At 41.2% G+C, this 22,788-nt stretch overlaps 1 long non-coding RNA gene across 1 annotated transcript; it reads right to left on the bottom strand.

The window, feature by feature from the left end:
• Positions 1-6,604: 6,604 nt before the first annotated feature.
• LOC144382160 (uncharacterized) lies at positions 6,605-13,837 on the bottom strand. The gene is made up of 3 exons (XR_013448595.1): positions 13,751-13,837; positions 12,928-13,100; positions 6,605-6,690 (listed from the first exon to the last, which is right to left on the bottom strand). It is a non-coding gene; the product is annotated as an uncharacterized LOC144382160 (long non-coding RNA).
• Between the last annotated feature and the right edge of the window lie 8,951 nt (positions 13,838-22,788).

Genomic DNA, 22,788 nt, shown 5'->3' with positions numbered 1-22,788 from the left:
AATAAATAAATAAATCATAATAAATAAGTTAAATTATAATAAAATAACTCTGCATACAGATATGGTGTTGCTGATTTTCCCTATCTTCTATATTTTACACAGCAATACACTGACACCATTCTGTAATTTTTTTTAAAGTTTCAGCATTTGTGTACTTGTGAAGTCCTTTTCTTTATTCACAAGTATTCTATAGACTTTAGTGATAAAGTCAAACGATAGCTTCTCTATGTTTAGAAGTTAACCCAGCACCACAGTTACAAGGGAACTGACAAATTTCCCCAAGCACATTGATATGCAAATGCGGGGAGGATACCACTCAGCCTTTTGCCAGTGGGCAGTTTCTGAGGAAAAGGCAGCATTTATCTTCCTGGGGCAGCCCATTTTCAGAGCACAAACTAAAATCCCATTGTGTGGAGGAAATGGAGAGGCAAAAGATAACAAAAATAATCTTTATTAGAATTCTCATTGAAAAAAATACAGAAAACCAGTAAAGAGGAGTATAGGTCAACAGTCAATATTAAAACAGTTCAAGGAAAAAATATATATACAGAAAAAAAGAACAGTGAAATAGGTCAATCATCAACATTAAAACAGTTCATTAAAAAAAAAAAAGAAGCTATGAATCCCACCGAGGCATTTAAGCCACGTATGGAAAGGAGGTACAGCTAGACATTCTAGAAGAACTGTTTTCTCTCTCAAAGGTACTGTTTTTAGACCAATGTCTGAAGGGAGGGGAGGACAGGAGATGGGGAGGGAGGGGAAGGGGAGAGGGAAGAGAAGGAGGAAAATCCGAAAACTAATAAATATCTCACGGGCTTTTTTCCCAACACGCTCAATCATTTGTTAGGTACTGTATGCATTACTTCATTTAATCCCTACAACAACCTTGCAAGGTGTATCACAAGAGGTTCACAGAGGTTAAATGACTTGCTCCAGGGCTCGAAGTTGAAGTGGTAGAGAGGGGAGAACCCGGCTCCACCCCAAAGCCCTCCTCTTTCCCTCTTACAGTAGGTGTTTCTCTCCCGCGCTACACCTGGAACCGGAAGGGGTTTAGTGGATTGATGGATCTGAGGAGGTGTCGATCTAGCCCACGCAACGTATACCTTTTTGGAGCTTGGGAGTAGAGCAATCTGGACCACATTTCCAAGAGGGCAAGTGTGATTTGACTATTTCTTCTTTGTTTCAGAATAGGAGAATAGGAGAAAGAAGCCGTAGGAGGACTGACCGCTGCCTACCAGACTGGTGGGCTCCTAACAGTTCTCCCAGAGCGCACTGGTTAATCGAAGACGGAGAAAAATGTATGATAAACAGAAATGTGCAAACCCGAATGTGCATGTAAATCGATGATCACGAAGATGAATCAACTCTCATAACCTAGATTCCTTAGCTGTCAGAAATCTAAGAATAAGGAAACTCAAACACCAAGCATGTAGCAGAGCTATCCGCTAAATCATTGCTCCGGCACGTTCACAGCCGCATAGGCAACGTTTTCTATCCTGATGGCCCCTTCTTAGTTGATGATTTTTCACAATGTATTTCATGGCTTCCATCCCTACATGAGACTTTATTACTATCACATAGGAATAAAAAGCCATAAAGCACTAGAGTGAATTTATCTTGGTCGGATGCAAAACTTATTTTCTTCACATGACTTCACAACCATTTCAAAGCTAACCAATCATTTCATGCTACATTAAGGAACATTTTAAACTACACATAAGTGACAGGAAGCACACTTAAATTGTGACATCACAAATTAACAAGATGTTATCCTTCAACGACATTCTTCGCTACAAGGACCAAGAAACAAGACCAGAGACACTCAGCAACACTCAACCATTGAATTCACCGAAAACAAAGGACACTGGGAAGAATTCCTGGAGAAAAGCTTATCACTTTGACACTGGACTTAGAAACACAGGAGGAAAGACGGAAGACAGACAAATCACTGACGCGAACTGAAACCAGGGGATTTCTTTCAAGCCTCTTGCTTCACCTTCTTCCCCAGGATGCTTTCCTATGGCCCACCGCCAGCTTTCAGACTTTGCATTCTGGAGCTGGTGGACAGGGCGGGCCTTAGCACCTGCTTACACTAAGTCAGCACTAAGCCTTCTACTCCTAAATAACAAAAAAGAAAAAAAAGAGAGAGAGAGAGAGAAACCCTAGAGCACGCTAAGAGACCACAAGTGCTAGCAGCTCATCTGCAGACCTCCGTGGAGGCGGACGCCATCCCCCCAGCCCCATCTGTAGAAGCCAATATCGATGCCAGAAATAATATGGTGCACTCAAGCTCTCAATGATCGAAATAACTCAGGCCCAGAGCCCAAGAATATTCTTTATGCTGCATTCAAGTGACATTGCTCGTGGAGTTATTAATGCACTTATAAGTGAGCACACTGAAACCAAGTCTCTTTGACCACTGATAACTCAATGCCCTAAGTCCCCGTGGGTTTTCTGGCCTTTCAAAAATAAACTTGGAATGCCTATTTACCAATTCCTAAAACAGTGCCCCAGACTAATAAGCACTGCCCTTTGCTTTTTAAAAAATATTGTATTCTTCAAAGTCAAATAAAAGAAACAAGAACTTGAGTTTCTCATGAGGAGTAAAGTCTAGGCAAGGTATTTCCACCTGGAGGTTACTCTAATGAAATCTTGGTTTATGTGAATCACAGGGAGGAGACTGGAAATAGTTAAATGAAAGGAAGTGCATACATAAATTCAATTATCATGCATGAAACATGCAAATGATTTAAGCACTGCATCTGAAACTCTACTTTATATTCATTAATCTCAGGTTGCACTTTTGAAGGAGAAAGACATGCTAATTGGGTCCAGATTAATGCACTCCCAAACCTCTCCAATTTGTTTTTAGGTGAGGGTTAAATGATATGTATTAAAATAAACACAGCTGCTCATCTGCCTCCACCTTCCACCTCCCCCACTCCACCTCTACCTCTGCCCCCAGCTGCCTCCCCTCCCCTACCTCACCCACCCAGCTGCCTCCCCCGCTCCCTGCCACAGCCCACTCCAGCTGCCTCCCCTCCCGCCCCCCCCCCCCACAGGCCATTCCCGGCAGGCTCCCCTCCCCTGCCACACCTCTCTTCCGGTAGGGAAGGGATTAAAAAGAAAAGATACTGGATGAACCAGCCTGTCTCTTAGCCTTTTCTATACCTTCCCTTTCCCTGCAAGCCACCAAACTGCAGAAAGAACATCACATCCTGACGATGCCTAACTGCGGCATCGAGAATGGGCACAGATGGGCAAGCTGCCTAGCCTTTCCACAGACAGCGGGTTCTTTCTACGAGTTTGGGCCTGAGTCCTTGGACCAGTATGTATGTACTGAAGGGTAGTTTCGGAGTGTCCAGGCATGTCCTTGCTCGCGGCCAAAGCTCCTGCAGGCTGACATGGTGATCCTGTGACTCGGATATGTGGGAAACTAGAGAATGGAGAGCAGACTTGGGGTTTGGGGCTGCTGCTCTTCCCCTGTGGCTGCCTGGGCTAGCAGAAACTGCCGGAAAGCAGGGGGGCCTCAAAAGGTCTTCTGAAAAGATCCCCTGCTTTCCCTGGCAAAATTATCCTTAAAAGAAGAACATTACTTACATATTTACTTATTTACTTGTTTATTTTTATTTCTTGGAAACATTAGTTTGGGACACAAAGAAATAACATGTTTTGGGGGAAATCGTATCTTGTGAATAATGATGCTTTTAAAATAGTGAAACATCCAAAATTTTTTTTTCTTGTTTTTTTGGACCTGATCTTTAGAAAAATGAGACAAAAGAAGAGGAGCTATGGCCTCCTGGGAGCAAACGTGGGCACAGAAGGGTCCTCTTTGAAGGAGAAGGCACCAAGGGGTTAAACCAGGCATGGGGTGGGGGGGAGGGGAGGAGAAGACTTCAAACTAATTTCACACTGAAAGTGATGTTTAATTTGAATCATGCTCTTCCCAAAGGGAAAAGGTTAGTCTCATCACTGGGCTCCTATCCTCCTCCCCCTTCTCCTTTCATATGAATTGAAAATTCAGATTGACCATTAATCATGATGTGACACATTCTTTTTTCCTGGTCCAAAAATCTAATGAAAGCCTCTGACCACATCTGAGAACACATTGGCTGGCCTAACCCCCCAACCTACGAGCACAACGGAGAGATGACAAGAACAAGGGCACATACATACACAGAGACAGAAAGTACTAGACGGGCACTCACAGCGAGACACACAAACACGTACAGCGATTAATAGCCTTCGGCTCCGGAGAGCCCCTCCGCCTAAATTGACTTTTGCATATTTGCAAATGTAAAATTAGTCATAGTAAATAACAACAAGGATGAGGCCGATATTAAATCTGTCAATGTCCTGACAAATGCTGTGAGCACTCTTTAGTAAGGAAAGACGCACGATCGTCAACGCTCCTAAAAGAGAAAATGATTACACGCTAACCAAACCCTAAGTACAAGCTAAAGATATTCACTTCATGAAGCCATTCCTCAACTAGCCCCTTGGCACTTGCTGGAATTATTCGCAGCACGAGCTCTACTTTCTCATTTTCTGCTGACTCCATGTGGGTAATTTCTTTCTCATGATTAAAAGTGAGCTTGGCAGATCCTTCAAAGCATGGCTTTAGGTGTGGTGGAGCTCCAGTGCATCCTTTGTCTAGGGCAGGTTGCTAATAATTCATCAGTGGACGGGCAGGCCAGGGGAATATTCACGCACCTAAAATGATTTTTTTTAAAAAGGCAAACTTTATAGATATCTTTATATAAACATATTTTTATACAGAAACATGCAGCCGACAGATGAAATGAACTGTTTACCTTGGAAAAGAATAAATAGGCAGGCTTTTCTCTTCCAAATAATCACTCCGGCCTTTCTGAATGTCATCCAAAAGCGATTCTGCTTCCTTCGACTTATCCAGCATCTGAGGCTGTGAGATAACCCTCGTAGCACTGGCCTCCTTCCCCAGCCCTTCATTATTAGCCTCCTGGTGGGTGAGATAGAATACAGTGAATGTAATAACCGTACTTCACACAACAGGCTCGCTCTCTCTTTTAAATTGAAAATCCCCTTATTACAAAACAAGGGGTGTTCTTTTTCTTCTACCTTTAAGTAGGACTGCCACATTCATTGCTTTTTACAAAAACGCAGCTGCTTTTTAAGCTACAGATAAATAGAATCGGCTAGGCGGTAATTCGACTCAGTCTGAATGCATTATTTTCTAAGACACTTTGGCGAGGGGCTTTTTATTATAAACTGGAATGAACAAGGGAAGTCCTTTTCTCTTCTAATTATGAATGTGTTTTGTTCCCTACTATTAACCTACAATGTCAGATTGATCTTCCTCTTCTTCTTCTTCCTCTTCTTCTCTTTCTGCAGCCAGTTCAATAAATCAACATATTTCTTTTTTTCTGGAAAATTAGAGGGCTGATGATTAAGTCTTCATGAACTCCAGTGACAAAAATAAAAATAGCACAAGGGACAAGCAAATGCTGTAACCACAAATAAAGACAACAAAGGGGCCCTCTGATGTCCAAGGTGACGAATCCTGTTTTGACACTGAAAGTTAAGATAAAAGGGATTTACTTGTTCATTTCATTTAATTAATTTAATTTTAATAAAATTAAGCTTTCCAGTCATTTGCATAAAGCTGATCTTCTTATACTCATTCACTTAAAAAGAAGATGTAATAAGAGGGTAACATTTCCACACAGAGTGCCCAAACCTCTTGTGTTTCTTGTTTACTTGTTCATTATGTGTGATAGTTGGTAATTTTATCAGTCATCCCTTGCTTCTGGAAGCAACACGATGAAGAATTAAACAGAAGAGGAAACACTCTGATAAAGCGTATTCAATTTGAACTTCTGCTGACATTGCTTTAACTCCAAAGATAAACACTGAGAAAAATGGGGGAGTTCCTAATAATATTAAAGGCAGTCTAGAAACTCCATTAGCCTAGGTGTTGGTTTAGTTTTGATCCCCATGTTGGTATTTCTGACTACAATATTATCATAGACCACAGTGGCTATGCTCTGCGTCTATATGGATATATCGTCTAGCCAACGGGAAGAAATCCCACGGGGTATCAGTGGGGTTCCAATTAAGGAAAAATAAATACTTCTGCAACCTGGACAGTAAGTGGAGATCTCCAGTATATCACAGAAGCCCAGACAGGTGCCCACAACTAAATCTATAGATTTAAAGCCGATGCCATCAGCTTCCTTCCTTTAGCAGTACTGGAAAGCAAAGTGTTGGAGATGAACTGTGTGTGGCAGATAGTTTCGGAACAATTTCTCCTTGTTCAGATTATTCTGAGTTTATTTCCAGTAAGGATGATAGTGGGAATCGAAGGGGACCTGTGCAAACATAAAGGCTTTCATGGAAGAATTCTGTGCTGGGATCACATGCATATTTAAGAGACCTCAGAGAGAGAGAGAGAGAGGGAGAGAGGGAGGGAGGAGAGGGAGGAGAGGGAGGTACCTTGAAATCATCTTTCCATCTAAAACCGCGCGGCTTCCTGCATAGTTCTGTTTGAAATTTTTAAATGGGGATACTTATTACAAGTGAGATGCAGTCCAAATTTTCAGAGCACCCACTCTAGGAAGAGATATATTTGCAGTGAACGGTGGTGATGGAGCTTCTGAGAGTCTACCACCCTGCTGAAGATTTGAGTTCGTTTTCTGTCTTCTCATATGCCTGGGAACAAAGGAGCCCCCATCAGGATACCAGCCTCGGTCTCAGTGACTACTTGAGGCTGTGGCAACAGAAGCCGCCCAGTTTCCCTGGAATAAATAACCAAGCCCCTTCACTGAGAAACAAATTGGAGTATATTAGTTATCGCTGTAAGAGTGAAATTGAATCCTCGGGCATCAACATCTCCATTGAGCCAGGGCCACAACAGCAAGCCGGCTTCGGCAATCGGGGATGTTTGTTTTTGTAATATTGATATGTGAGGCAAATAGGAGAAGAGAAGAGACCTTAATTGAAGGAGTTCAGTCCTGATTTAGAAACATAATATTTGTAGAAATCAGTTGTGCTGGGTTACTCAGAAAAAATATCTTTGTCTCTCTGCTCCCCTCAATCCATTCTTTCTCCCTGGTAAGTCATTAACTCAGATGAGAGACAGATTAGGCCGGGCTGAACGTGAGCTTGTCAGGACAGCATAGAATCACCATCTTCTGCCGTCTGTATGATTGTTTTAGGGTAATAAAAATTATCTTGTGTGAAGATAATATAAGCCCCTAGAGGCAGAACTCTTGGCCCTTATTAAACTTCCAAAATCATTAAGTAAGTAGCTCTACCGAAAGCAACTCTATGACTAAGGAGAAAAGAATGTCTGTCCTGTTGCAGGAGACACAGTGGGACGGTGCTTTAACAATTTGGTCTCCTTTGGTTCTCTCTTTGAGAAGCCAAGTGAAAAAGGAGGAGGTGACAGGGGAGGGGGAAAGAGGAAGAGGAAACGTCAAAAGCCCATTGGGTACAAGTGAGTTATTTCCTTCCTTTTCACGTAAAAACAATTCTCGTCCCACCATGCCCCTGCCACTTGGAAGCGGACTCAGTTTCAACCATTTTAAGCATTTCTCTGTGCCCCAGTAAATTGGTAAATTGAGAATAGTTGGGCCCGTCTTACGGGGCTCCTCGGAAGATGAAGTGTGTGGTTTTGAGTCATCTAGGGCACACCCAGTAAAATAGCACTTACCCAATAAGAAACAACCATTCCTATTCATGGCACTGCTAATCAGGCTTCTCATTCCCCTTGTGCCTCTCCACCTGGAAATTCCTCATTTGTCCTCCAGTCATGCCCCAAACTCTCAGAATACCCAGCAAGACAAAATAACCCATGACAAATGGACCCCTGCTCCGCCTCATTCCTCTCTTCCACCAAATTCAAATCACTTTACACTTGCAGGGGGAGGGCTGAACACTGATTTTGTTTTACCTCCAGGTCCTGCAGGGTAGGGAAGATCTGAGAAATGGGAAAGAGGACGTGCTCAACGTGTAAAAATCCAAACCCCTAGGCCAAGCCACCTCCTGTTCTGAGAGGGTTCATGGGTATGGCCAAGTCTGCAATTCACTAAGATAGGAGGTCCCCAGGGAGAACTTCGAATCCATTTGGTTTTGGAGTTGTTGTCTCCCAATCCCAAATTCAAGTTAGTGAGCATACCTTGCACGCCCCACCTATGGTTGAGCCCCATCCATGGTTGAGCACGTGTGCACAGGCGTATACACACCTGCATGAACAACCTATCAGGAGTACCACTTGTCAAGAATAGGAACAGACCTGCTCTAGTACCTCACCTGGAAGTCTTCATTCTGCCGCAGCTGGGGATAAAAACACTGCACCACATTGCAAATAGTGGGTAAATCTGATTTTGCAAAACTGCCCAAATACTTCGTCTTTACTAAACAAAATACCAGTTAACCACAACCGGGTGGTAGAAGGACAACATTAGGACTGTTGTCCCTTTCAAGGTCAACATCTATTATCAAGATGGGTTGAATTTCCTAAGACAAAATAGCAACTTCAAAAAACACTCATATCCTTTTTTTCTTTTCTTTTTTTTTTTTTTAAAGTAGGCTCCACACCAAGTGTGGATCCCAACACGGGGTTTGAACTCACGACCCAGAGATCAAGACTTGAGCTGAGATAGAGAGTCAGACGCTTAACCGACTGAGCCACCCAGGCGCCCCAAAGACACTCATATTCTTAAACATACTTTGCACAATTCCTTTTAACTTTCACCAATTCCATTTTTTTAAATAAAAAAAAAATTAGGCTATTACGAAGATGAACTTCTGCGTAAGTATACTCACTTTCTTTTCAGAAAAAAATACATTGCTGCGAGTGAAAAAAATGCCTGCTCTTCATCCTCTTCCCTCTAAACCTATTTTCTGAATAGAGTTGTTTGAAATGATCTCATTTCTATAAAGCCAAATATCTTACGATGATCAAACTTGACAATTACTGTGCAAGCAAACACAGGCTCTTAGAAGGGCAACTTCAAAAAGATTTCTTCCTGCTGATGGCTATTTGCCCACGAACAGAGAGGCTCCAGAAAGAGGCTCCAAGCTCCACTGACCACAGGAACTTCCAGCCAAGATTCTAATCACCGCTGCACAAGGCAGTCTGAAGGCGATGGAGGGGAGCAACAAGACACAGTATGTGTTGAATTTGGTGTGTCCTACAAATGAGGAAACACTGATACTGCCCCAGAATCACATTCAGCACGGAGATGCTCTCAATATGAAAAAGAAGACAAGCTTTTTAACTCCTTGTCAAGGTTTCCTGACATCCAACACTTTCATGAGGTCAAGAAATGTGTCCCCAGCTTCTGTTTTCTGTTCTCCTTCAGGGAACACAGTGAAGAATGGGGCCGCCCAGCTGCCTTTTAGCACGTCACACTTGGATGACTCCCATCCTTACGGGGGCGGAGGTGGGGGGTGTTGGAGGAGAATGTGTCCATTGCATTTGGACTCACAGAATAAAAAAATCAAAATCAATTGAACACAAAGAAATTCACATATTTTTGCCTCTTTAATATTCTACGGGGTGCCTGTGGTATAGTTAAGTTGAAAAAGTTTTACATAATGAAGATTACTGAGGCATAAATCACATAGGTAAAAACTGAGATGTAAGACAGAGATGAAATCTACAAGCTAATTAAATTCAACAAGGGCTTCTGAAAAGACAACATGCCCACTAACCTTTCCATGCCAATATTTTGTTTTTCAAGGGGCAATAAGTGCAGAATTGTCACGGTTGTAGATTCCACAGCGTGATCCTTTAGCAAAACCTGAGGCGGGGGGGCGGTAGGAGAAAAGATTAGATGCATGGATTTCTGTGCTGAATGGATGCCAGAGCCAAGATGCAAAGAACAGATAAGTTAGAGATTCGGAGGAACTAAATTTGAAGCCAGCCAGTAAAACGGATTGAACCTTATTACCTCTAGTCACTGAGAAATTCCCGAGACAGTTGGATGCAATTTGAAAAGGTCAGAAAAATATTTCCTGCACAGCATTACTGCTTCATGGTTTAAGGGTGTACATTTGTGAGATGCCAGCTCGAATCATTTTTATTGACTTTGCTTTCCAGAGACAGACGGACAGTCTGGGAAGCAAGACCACTAGATAAGAGAAAGGCAATCTTATAAATGAAAATCTCTCTTATTTTGCTCTCTCACTTGTGACTGTGAACAATCCCCAATCTTGCCCATTTGAGGAGAAATCCCACCAACTTCACAGAAGAATGACAGAATGCAAAGAAAATCTAGGAAGGTATTGCTTTAATTTTAGTAAAGCGGTCTCACTCAATTGCTGTTTATTTAGCCTCTACTCTAGGCTAAGCTTTGAAAGGGAAAGGATGATGCACTTTAATCCAAGTGTGAATGATTAAAATGAAACACCACAAAATACACCAGGGTGTGGATATTAATTTATTGTCGGCATTTCCTTTGAGGGATGGCTTCGTGAAAGAGGGAAATCCACAGGAAACAGTAAGAAGTAAATGAAACATATAAATATATACTCAAGATATTGTTTTAATGAAGGCTCTGTGGGGATTAGAACCGTTCCAAATACAAAGAAAAAAAGATTTGTCATTTTACTTTAAAAGACGCTTGTACGCAGTAAGAATCTTTGTTAGCAAATACATTTGCAGGTCTTTTTGGGGGCATGCAAGTAGAAGTCAAAACTGAGTTTCCAATACGTAATGGCATGATCCATTCTAACCCTGTGAAGGTTTAATTAACATCTGACTTTTCTGTCTGTGTGGAGCCATGTGTTTCAGAGGCAAACACAAGACTATTTACTCTTCTCTTGTTTGGCAGTGAGGCTGAAACTTTTTAATGGCCTACAGACCCAACTGCAGGCTTTCTTACGGTGTTCTGGCTCCGTGAAGATGACCTGGCAGCTCATGAGGGCTTTTCAACCAGCAAGACGGCTTTTCTTTTTTTTTTTTTTTTAAGATTTTATTTATTTATTTGAGAGAGAGAGAATGAGAGAGAGCGAGTACATGAGAGGGGGGAGGGTCAGAGGGAGAAGCAGGCTCCCCGCCGAGCAGGGAGCCTGATGCGGGACTCGATCCAGGCACTCCAGGATCATGACCTGAGCTGAAGGCAGTCGCCTAACCAACTGAGCCACCCAGGCGCCCAGGACGGCTTTTCTTATAGAAAGCCTTCGTTCCGATCCATGCCACGCCTCATGAGATTCAGGAGTTTCAAACTGTACCCTGTAATCAACAAGCCACCACTACCAGCAACACAGGAAGCCAATCACAAAACAGCCTTTCATAATCTCGGGTACCCGAAAGACAAGGGGAAAAGCCAGCTCACGGGCGGGACGTCTGAATTCTTGGCAGGATCCAAGTGACTTTTTTTTTTTTTTTGTCCTATCTTACCTGAATATATCTGATTAGATACAAGCAGTACAATTTGGTGGACTTAAAAAAAATTTTTTTTTCACCTTGTGCGACATCATAGATTTAACCACAGAACGTGTTATGGACACTTTGTGATGGTTCAGAGGCTTCCAGGGAATCACACTTAAAACTTGAGTTTTTCCACATCTTCATTTCCTAGGCCCTGTGTTACTAGCAGAAAAAGTATCTAATGTGTGCATCTTTTGATTTCCACTACCTAAGTTCTCCCTGAGGGAAAATTTTGAGCATTACTCCCAGCCACTAATATCATTAATTATGACAATAATAACAATCCTAAAAGTAGTATCACTAGTAAAAATAATGATAATAGAAGTAGTGACCATTAGTTGAGCATTTACTAGGTGTGGGCACCATGCAAATTTATTGTCTCATTTAATCGTCGCAGCTAAATAATTAAATAAAATGTGATTTTTTTTTTCCCTCCCATATTAGCCAAGAGGACAATGAGGCTCAAGGAGATCAAGAAACTCATCTGGGTCAGAAAACTAGAAGGTATTCACGTGGGACTCAGCTCCGGGCTTATCTGATTTTAGTCCTTATTATTCAAAGCTGTGTGCTTTGAATCATGTCCCCTGAGCATTACAGGACCCAGGAGTCCCGCTCCTCACAGATCACAGCATTTCAGGAGCTGCGCTGAACCAAATTTCATTGCTAATATGGACTGAGTCATGCCCACCAAACATTGGCTGACAGTCCACACAATACAGCCACCTTCTAGAGCTACGGGCTAACAGGTGTTGATAACGATCTGTCCTGTCCTTAGGGAATTTAGTACATGAAGGGAAGAATACACTCAGAGCAGCCTCCCTCATCAGACGGCATGGTTCACCCACACCTGATAAATTTTGGAGCTGAATTGCACGCGAGTTGCTTTTCTATTTGAATTGTCTTTGAATTACGTTCAGAGAAGAGCAAGAAGAGAAAGTTTCTTCTTAGCCGGGGCTGCATTAAGGTTGAATGTGTTAGTTCAATGAATCCTTCTTTGAACCCAATTTTAAAAGGGAAGATGAAGATGGGTAGCTAGTTGGTTATAGTCACAGGCAAATAAGTAGAATGAAAAGAAAAGAATGATGGGTCACAAAGGCTTAGCACACCAACTATGGCAGGTCTTCTATTGCAACAGCATGTACCAGGTTTCAACAAACTGTTAGCGTGCCTTTAACTGACAATCAGTTTTTCTAACCAATTTACCACACGTATCCCCAGCCGTGATTCTACCTATGTGTGGAGAGGTGATGACTTAAGTGTTGAAATGCTGGCTGGCAGTCCCAGCACACGTGGTCCGGGCACCTGTCTACACCTGCCTGTAGTAGGTGCCCTCTGAGCCCCCCCTGTCTGGAGGAGCGCCTCGGTTACTTGTCAGGCTCCCTTTCAGAGGAGACCTTTCTTCCCACCCTGAAAGGAAACTCTCCTCCTGACAAAGCGGCCTCGGAGGCTCGAGAGGCATTAACAGGAGCCAAGAGGAGAAACAGCTGCTGCCGGGCAGCACTTCTTACAGAATGAAGTCATCGTTGAGGTCCTCCAAGGGAAAGCATTTAGAAACTAGAACTGAAATTGGACGCAGCTAGTGAGAGGTAGAGAGAAGAGCAGGTGAAGAGGAGGCTGCCACACACAACGAACTGAAGTCTGGAGGATGAATTCCCCAGTGCTTCTGATTCTTTGCTTTGCCCTAAGTGCAGAGCGGGGCAGAGAACAATACAGAGAAGGGTGAAATGGGGGCCTTTTCTTTGCACCCCTGAAGTGCTCGGGGACAAAAGGCATCTAATTCTGAACCAAGGGGGAAATGTAAAATACCCTCCAAAGTGATCTAAGTTTTAATATCTCATGTCGAGGAGTCACTTTTTAAGCCTCGGTTATCTTCCACAGAAGATGCCCGAAAAAATGTTTTTAAGACAGGTTAATTGGCTAAGGTCTTATGGTTTGTTTGTTTTTTAATTGCAACCTACTCTCAAAACAAAGTACAACAACAACAAAAATCTCTGTAAAGAAAAAGCTGGAAGAAAACATCAAGCTAGCTTATATGAAATTCCTCTTTTACCAGATTCTTCCTGTGAGCAGATACTCAGCTTCAGGCATTCATATCATTAGAATTAACTTTCTAGCAATGATGCTAAGAAATGATGACATATAATTAAAATATGGTATTTATAGCAGTAGAAGCAGTTACACCTCAGACGCCAAGAGAATGAAAACAGCCTTTCCTTTCTCATCTCTGGATCAAACATAATAATTTAGCAATTTCTAAAACCCCATTATTAGACTTTTATTTAAATTATTCTTCCAACACTTCAATGTCACAATGTTAAATGCTTTGTGTACCTGGCTGTCCTTCTCAAGAGGATTTTGGTAGCATGAGAACCCAAATGTTATCCCGGTCCATTTTCTTTGAATTACAGGAACCTCCAGAGTGTATTCTTTCCTACATTGGGAGATAGCATGGATTAAATTTTTCTGAATAATTTTCAAAATCAAATTTGAAAGTTTTCATGAGAGATGATCCTCCCCAGTGGGTGATATGAAGCATAACCTAAGGGGAAAACATGAAAATAATTAGCATAAGATATATTAGCATATAGATGCCTTTGAAATAATAAACAGCAGAAAACCAAAATGCTTATCCTCAAAAGAAAGTTATGAGAAAATATGAAATTAATATACACTTCTCGCATGACAACCTCAGCCTGAAAGCCAAAAAGAATATTCTCATTCAGTGAAGGGTGGGATGGCCAGGGAGATGGAGAAATAACCCCCAAACCACCTTTCCCACACTCTGTTTTCTTCATCATCGCTACACCAATATTCTCTCTTTACCCTTACTCCATGCTACCCCTTTTCCATTTTAGACAAAAAAAAAAGTAGGAAAACAAGTGTCTTCCTTTTACTTCTTCTAAGAGCAACCACCAAGTAGACAGATCCAATATTCTTTCTCTTGTTTTTGTCCCTCCTTTGGCTAACCTTCTATCTTTCCCTAGATGGCATAAGAAATGCCAGGCTTGGCAATTCAATTATCAAGAGGACTGAGGAGTTTCAGATGAAAGGGGGACAGGACTTAGCGTTTGCTAACCGTGGACCATAAACACCACTGATTATTTTTAAATTTCGAGTTGGTACAGCCAACTTGGTAGTAAGCTTGGTAGTATGCTTGCATATGAGCTGTGAAAGGAAGAATATGGTCTTTGAAAGCAACCCTCACTTAAAAATCTGATCTGGGTAACCTTGGAAAAATTCATTAAGCACAATTAGCTTCAGGGGTGCCTGAGTGGCTCAGCTGGTTAAGCGTGTGAGTCTTGGTTTTGGCTCAGGTCATGATCTCAGGGTCCTGAGATTGAGCCCAGCATCGAGTTCCATGCTCAGCATGGAGTTTGCTTGTCCTTCTCCTTCTGCTCCTCCCCCTACTCTCTCTCTCTCTCTCTCTCACAAAAAAAAAATCTTAAAAACATGTAAAAAAAAAAAAAACCCAATTAACTTTATATTTCTCTTTCTACACAATAGCGATAGTGTTGTCTAATTTCCAGATAGTTGTGACAAGTAGAGGTTATATAAAAAAGACCTGGAATACAGTAGGGGCTCAATAAAGGAGCCCCATTCCTTCTTCAATGGTTTAGTGAAAACTCCATAAATTTTAAATTCTGGGATTTGGTAAGCCTTCTTTCACACCCCCACTTTGCATGTATATAGATGAATATATGGTCTAAAGACATTTATTAAGGAGAGAAGGAGAGATGCCATTAAACAATGATATTTTGTTCTGGGTCCATGGGATCCAACCACACTTTAAACTATCTGATACAGGTGAATTCCCTGAAGAAGCCCCTTCTGGGATGGTCAAAATACAGTCAGTGTCCCCATATCTGGACACCATCTACATTATTTCAGTTCTTTTAATATTTAGTTATTTTTAACGGCTGCCTATACAGCATTTAGAACATTACGAGCGGGTCCTTTGCCAATAATACCATTTGATTTTCTCAATTTGTTTTCAACTTTGAACTTCTGAGTGATACTAATTACTTAAACATTGTGTGTGTTGGTCTCTTGGCATATAAAATGCAAAGGAAACCTTTACAAAATACGGAATTCTGTAGAGATTTGAAACTCCAACTTGTTTTAAGTCACTTCATTCTCTTTCTGTGGAGCACAGATTTTGAACTTACCCTTTATTATCGAATACCTGCTTCTATGTCAACAATTACAGGTCCAGCAAAAAATACCCATCGATTTCTTGAATGTTTATATTCCCTCAACAATATCTAGCACGCGGCTGACACACAGTAATGAGATTGGGATGGGGAAAAACCCTCATGTATGTTTGTTTGTTTGTTTGTTTGTTTTTAACAAATATGCTACCTAGTTGAGTTTGTGATAAGCATTTTGGTTGCTTTGCATGAACACAGACTGTCCTCTGTTCACATTTGCCTGATTAGACTTACCTGACTGGTCATCTTCAGGCAGACATCATTTGCAGGACATCCCTGCTGAACGTCCTTTAATCCTTATCTTTTTTCTCCACTAGGGCCTAACAGAGACCTAGCTTACTGCCCTTGAGGGCCAGTTTAAAAAAGAAAATGTTTAGAAAGACCCACGCCGGTAAATAAACCAAAAGCTAGTTTTCTTTGGCTTTCGGGATTTGAAAGTATTTTGATTGCCTGCATGCTTTCTGAGAATGACTCCGCTGTGACTCCGCTGGTTATGATGGAAAAAGGGCCTGTTTCACAAATCAAATCCATACATATGTATACAGAAGGTATTCTCAACGGGCTAGCAGTCAGATGCCAGCAAGGTAAAACATGTTCTCTTCTGCAATTTGGAAAGGATTTGAGACTCTACCAATTTGTTCCTGAAGGATACTTTGACTTCTTACGGGGCCTTGTTTTAATGCTAATGATGTGCAGATGTGTTTGTTCTATGTTGTTTTCAGAGTTTAGAACCATTCGAGGTGAGTAGCAGGGAACGGGCAAGCCAGTCTTCCTGCAAAATCTAAAACTTTTTCCGTTTTGTTGATATTCTCAAATCGTTCTTCCCAAAGTTTCTTTCAGAACTTTCAGAGTTCTGTTAGGGCTTGATAACACAAAAATAAACCTTCCAAGTCAACCTCCACTGGTTATTTTTTAAAGTCAGGTGGTAGATTTTTCATTTATCTCATACATAGTCAAAATATTTTTTTCTTCACTTCCACCACAACAAAATAGTCAAAATCACAAAAATGTACTTTGATGCTAACATTTCCTTGACTAAAAACATAGGTGGGAAGATTAAATCTCCCGCCAACACACAAGCATATTCTTCAAATATTCTCAATGACTAGGAATGTAAGTCGGCAGAAAGAGCACTGTTCATCTGCCTCGGATATAAGCCCTTCAAGGATGAAGATGTGGAGTATATGATGGAAAAACAACAATGATTAGCTGATAATAATAATGACTGAGGCATTATCTCCTTCGGCTCTACTGAAATCATCCTCTTCCATTTCCTACTTTCTCTTGCCCAGCAGTGACTAAGTGCTCACACTGCACCCACAGATAGTCCTTCCTGTTAACTGGAATGTTTTGTCACTGGCTGAACTGATGTTTCAATAAGAAACTGGCATATTCCCATTTCTCACCCCATCTGACCACACAAATAATTTATAAAAATCCATGCCTCATTTATCTCTTCTTCAGCTCTAAAGCTGTTAGACATATTTACGTGGAGTCATGGTAACTCCGCAGTATTAGACACATTAATGAACAGACCCGTTCATCCCTAGAATTTTTTTCCTCATCAAATTCCATGACCCAAGCAACCAAGATGTCTTTAAGTAGGTAAATGGATAAATAAATGTGGTATATCCAGATAATGGAGTATTATTCAGTGCCAAAAAGAAATGAGCTCCCAAGCCATGAAAAGACATGGAGGGACCTCCAATGCAGATTATTAAGTGAAAGAAGCCAATCTCAAAGGCTATATACTGTTTGATTCCAACTGTATGATGGTGTCAAAAAGGCAAAACTACAGACACAGAAACGAAATCGGTGTCTGCCAAAGGTGGGGTGGGGAGGGGAAGAGGTGAATAGGCAGAGCACAGAGGATTTACAGTGCAATACAAATATTCTGTATGATATCAGAATGATGGATATATGTAATTATATGTTTGTCCAAACCCACAGAACGTACATCACCAAGAGCGAACCCTAAGGTAAAGTATGGACTTAGGGTGATTAGGATGTGTCAATGTAGGTTCATCCTTGGTAAAAAACAATGTACCCTTCTAGTGAGTGGTGTTGATAGTGAGGGAGGCTGTGCATGTGCAGAGCAGGAGGTATACGGGAAATCTCTGTACCTCCCTCTCAATTTTGTTGTAAACCTATCGGTGCTCTAAAAAAATTGTCTTTAAAAAAAAAAAAAGCCATGATCTGCTATATTTCTGGCCTTGTCATATTAGAGTCCCGATAAAAAAGCAAATATTCTCAGCTCTATACTCTGATTACCTGCTGGCTTTTCTGTCTCCTAGAAGAGCTTGGGGGCAGCTGGCAGCCAGTGTCCGAGAACCCTTTCCACAGTCACCAACCGGAGAGATACAGGAGAGAATGTCTACGTTCCTTAAGGTCAGGCTCAATCACGGATTAGTTCAAAAATATTTTTTCCAAAATCTGTTCTCTGAAGGTGGGACAAGCCTGCAGGTGTTATTAAGAATTCTTTGCAGGGGCGCCTGGGTGGCTCAGTCGTTAAGCGTCTGCCTTTGGCTCAGGTCATGATCTCAGGGTCCTGGGATCGAGCCCCACCTCGGGCTCCCTGCTCGGCGGGAAGCCTGCTTCTCCCTCTCCCACTCCCCCTGCTTGTGTTCCCTCTCTCGCTGCGCCTCTCTGTCAAATAAATAAATAAAATCTTTAAAAAAAAAAAAAAGAATTCTTTGCAGTACTAATAATTGCACAGATCTCACATTTATTACTGTGATGTGCAATCTGAGAATCGGACTCTGAATCTTAGATCTGTCCCACACTAGCAACATGATTTGTTTCCTCTGTACTTACAATGTCAACCATAGAGGGTTGTGGGAAGAAGAAAACATAAGGGGAGTTGCCTTATAAATGGGAAAGTACGCTGTAAATGTTGTGTTTTTTTGAGATATGGTTATCATGGTGATGATGATGATGATGATAATTGTTACATGAGGACCAGCTGATTCCATAATATATGAAAAGGAAGGTATGAGGAAGTATACTAGAGAGAGTATGATGATAAAGTCCAAGAGTGTAATTTAATAGAAACATATGATTTTGTTTATCTGACCCAGAATGGGAAAAATCATGAGCTCATCCAAAAGTTCTTGTGTAAAATGAATTTCTCCAAGTTTCTTCCCATGTATTTGAATATGTTTACAGGGAATAGATGCCTAATAATAGATGCCATTTATTGGGGTTTGTTACCCTATGCTTATTATTGCTAAACATTTTGTGTGAATCATCTCATTCCATTAGCAGGGGCAGGAACTGATATTCTACCATATTAGGTAATACCAAGAATGTATAACATATAAATGCATATTCTATAAAAAGAATCAATATAGTTATGTAAGCCCCAAATAAGGTTATTTCATTTTTGAATGGGATTTCATGGAACTGATAAATTCAAGAGAAGGGAGGTAGTAAGACTGATTTGGGCATCTGGACTAACTGGCAGGAGTATCAGAAAAATGAAGTGGTAAAATAATATGGCTGTATGAATGGATAGTAGGAAAGGTTTCAGGGAAATGTACAGGTCATGAACAAAATTCCCAATTCTTGTGAGGATATGGTCCCTCTTGCTATGGAACACCGCTCCCCCACTACACAAATTATCCCTGAAAATTTGTGCCATTCTCCTGAAGATTTATTAGTCATTGCATTCTATACATTGTCCACTCCCCGACTACCTATGGGACTGGAGGTGATTTTCACCAATTTGTAGGGGATTTACAATTCTATTTTGGCTTCTCCATTTCTTCTGACACTCACCCAGGAGAAAGCCTACACACCCTAGGAGGTCTGTGCTGAGGTACAGAAACTAATCTTCAGTATTAATTTAACCAACGCCAATTGTGCAGGCATCTTTGCTGCTGAAAGTTCTATAATATATTTCAACTTCAGATCTAAATTTGAGTATTCTGTCACCATGTGCATCAGTAAGAATGAAACTTGAGTAAGCGTGAGTAAGCCAAGGTAGAATCCACAATACCAACTTTTCCATTTAGCTTGACAATATGCTTTGGGGCTTGTTAACACAATATTTTAACAAGCACAGAAATCCAAAGTATTTATTTACAGCATTTATTACCATTTGTTCCCTTTCCACAGAAGAGGAAGTAGGTGGGCAACCCAATGGAGAGAATAATACAAAGTACGAGAAGTGACTGCCTTTCCAGATTTCTACTTTTTAGAGTAAAATGGGAAAATTTCTCTTTGCACCCCTGGGTTGCACTGAACAGCGTATTTAAGAATAGCACAGAACTAACAGACTGTGGTTGTGGGATGATTTTTTGCTAATTGAAAGGATGGACAGATTCCTGAGAAGACTTATTTTCAAACCCTGAAAGTAGCCTTTGACGACACATGAGATGTAGAAGAACAGCCTAGTGGGTTTGAATCTTGGCTCCGTCACGTCAGAGTCTTTGTGCTTCAGACTCCCCTTCCAGAAAAGGGGGAGAGTAACAGCCTCCACACCAAAGGTCTTTGTGAGTGCTCAGACCAGTATCTGGCGCAGAGCAAACACTGTGTGAGTGACAGACATGACCGTGACCATCAGCACCATTATTCACAATGATCTGTTCATCATTTCAGAGACAAAAGATAACCTCCATGTCATGCTGGCTTTTAGCACAAGGGGAGATTAAATACCATTTCATTATCTCAGGGATAGCCGATTTATTCATTATCATATACAGAGTGCTTACTATGTGGCAAGCACTACAGTATTAAACAAGGCAGAAAAATTCCTCTCCTTATAGAGTTTCCATTTGGGGGGATGGTAGACAATAAAAAAAATTAATAATATACTGTACTGATGAGTACTATGGAGAAAACTAAAGGAAGGGAGAGAAACCAGGGTGACTTTTACTCTGTCCCCACGTTCACTGTGTTTGACACACAGCTCACTCCAGGCCCTGTTTTTCCTCGGAGAGGAATTCTCAGGCTGACATTCTAGGTAACTGCTTCACTGAAATCTCAACCATTTGGCTGCAACAAAAATAATCCAGCATATGAATGCATCCAGATAGACATATGTACACTGGTTTTCTGAAATGTAATGTGTATGTAATTTCCCGAATGGCTGGTTGTCACATCCATCTGGTCTTATTTCCATAGCACTTGAATGCACCACGAGGATATAAACCCTAAAAGCTAGAAAACAGAATTTAAATACCCAAACACATACGAGGTGTGTTTTCAAAAGCAGCAGACAAGCGAGCACTGTGGTATCTTCATTAACTTCTCTGCCACAGTTGAGAGTAGCTGAGACTCAGCACAAAGGCCACCGAACATAAAAGACATTCCACTGGCAGACCTCATTAAGTGGGCTTAAGACAAGCCTGACGAGCTAATGACAAAAATCTAATTTGGAATTTCTGGACATAAGAACCCTGAAAAAGTCCAAATACACCAACACTCTACCATGCCTGCCATCCGAAAAGGCAATAACCCAGCGTCCATTAGGTCCACGTAGTTCATGAGTCAAAGCCCAGGGATGGATGTTGTCCTCTTCAACCACACTGAATAGGAAATCGTGTTCTCTATGTTTTTAGGTTTGGGCTCTGGTCCTATTTAAACTGCACAGATGTTGAAGGTTCCTAAATCAACAGTGGTCTCCAGGGGGATGCTCATCAGGCTGCACATACTGAACAAAGGCATGGCTAGAATCTAGACACCACACTGTTCAGAAAACACTTTTGCTACCATTTCCCCTTTCTCTAAAAGACCTTTCCTATTTGTACATTCTGTCAGCACCTGTGGAGTCTGGCCCATGTTAGATTGTACTTCCTTAAATTCCACGTAGAAATCTCCAGTTGCTCTTGGTGTGTGTCTGTCCACTCCAACTACTTCTACATCCCTTGAGTGAAGGAGCACTCCCTGTCATGAAATGACAGCACTTGTGTGTACCCCACACAGCAGGAAGTGCCTTACAAATATTGTTAACCCCCATAAGCATCTTATTATGATCAACTTGATTTTAAAGACAAGCTGAAGATTCAAATAGTTTGCCCCACCTCTAATTAGTGGAGAACCAATGATCTACACCCAGGCCATCTGATTTCAGAGACCACATTTGTATTCCACCGCCCATGCAGGGAGGAATAGATACTTGTTGGATGAATACATGAATGAATACATGTGTTACTTAACATCCTTAGAATTAAAGGAGGAAGAATCTGCCACTTAAACTATACCCTGTTGCAATAGTAGGTATATAATGACAGGATAGTTATTCGAAGTCCTTGAAGGCATTGAGTCTTACACTTTCTATATTCCTATAGTACCTTTTGGAATACCTCACAAGCATAAGGTATTTGTAAAATACTTGTGGAATCAGTGAAATATTTTAACCCAACATAACAAATAACACATGAATGAAATGATTTCCTTAGGTCACTTTCTGTTTCCTGTTACTAGCTCCTTATATGAAGGAAGAATAGATTTTTCTAAAATCTGGCTCCAGGTGCTAATTTCTTAAGAAATCCCTAGACATAGTTCTAGAGGGGAGGGGGGTGGGAGGATGGGTTAGCCCGGTGATGGGTATTAAGGAGGGCACGTTCTGCATGGAGCACTGGGTGTTATATGCAAACAATGAATCGTGGAACACTACATCAAAAACTAATGATGTAATGTATGGTGATTAACATAACATAATAAATTAAAAAAAAAAAAAAAGAAAGAAAGAAATCCCTAGACATGCACCCGTGTTTCCACTTCTGGGCTTTTGGCCAGGCCTGAGGGAGACCTAAATTCCTGGTCCCAGCTTTTCAAAATATGGCTCACCTCATTTCTACAAAAGTTCTAGTAGTAACGGTAGAAATAGTAAACTTTAACTATTGTGAACAAGGCGATGAGTCAGAATATCTTAACACATGTTTATTGAGGGGAAACAAATTCCACTCCACCTTTCAAAACCTGGATAATGTCCTGGATTTCACAATATACGCATCCCCGGGCTCTATACTTAAATGCAGTAATATTTACATAGGACGTTACTCTGTTTATGTTGCACAGAGAAAGAGCATCATTAGCTTCTTTTTCCCAAACAGTCCAGAAAAAGTCTCTGAGTGTATTCTCCTACCTTCATTTCTTCCCTGTCCCTCACCATAGTAAGTGATACTGGGTAAGTCCCTTAATATCTCTGCATATCTC

The sequence above is a fragment of the Halichoerus grypus genome, chromosome 6 (assembly GCF_964656455.1).
Source record: "Halichoerus grypus chromosome 6, mHalGry1.hap1.1, whole genome shotgun sequence".
In the NCBI taxonomy this organism is placed as follows: Eukaryota; Metazoa; Chordata; class Mammalia; order Carnivora; family Phocidae; genus Halichoerus; species Halichoerus grypus.
Note: the sequence above shows the minus strand (reverse complement) of the source record. Positions and strands in the feature narration are given on the sequence as shown.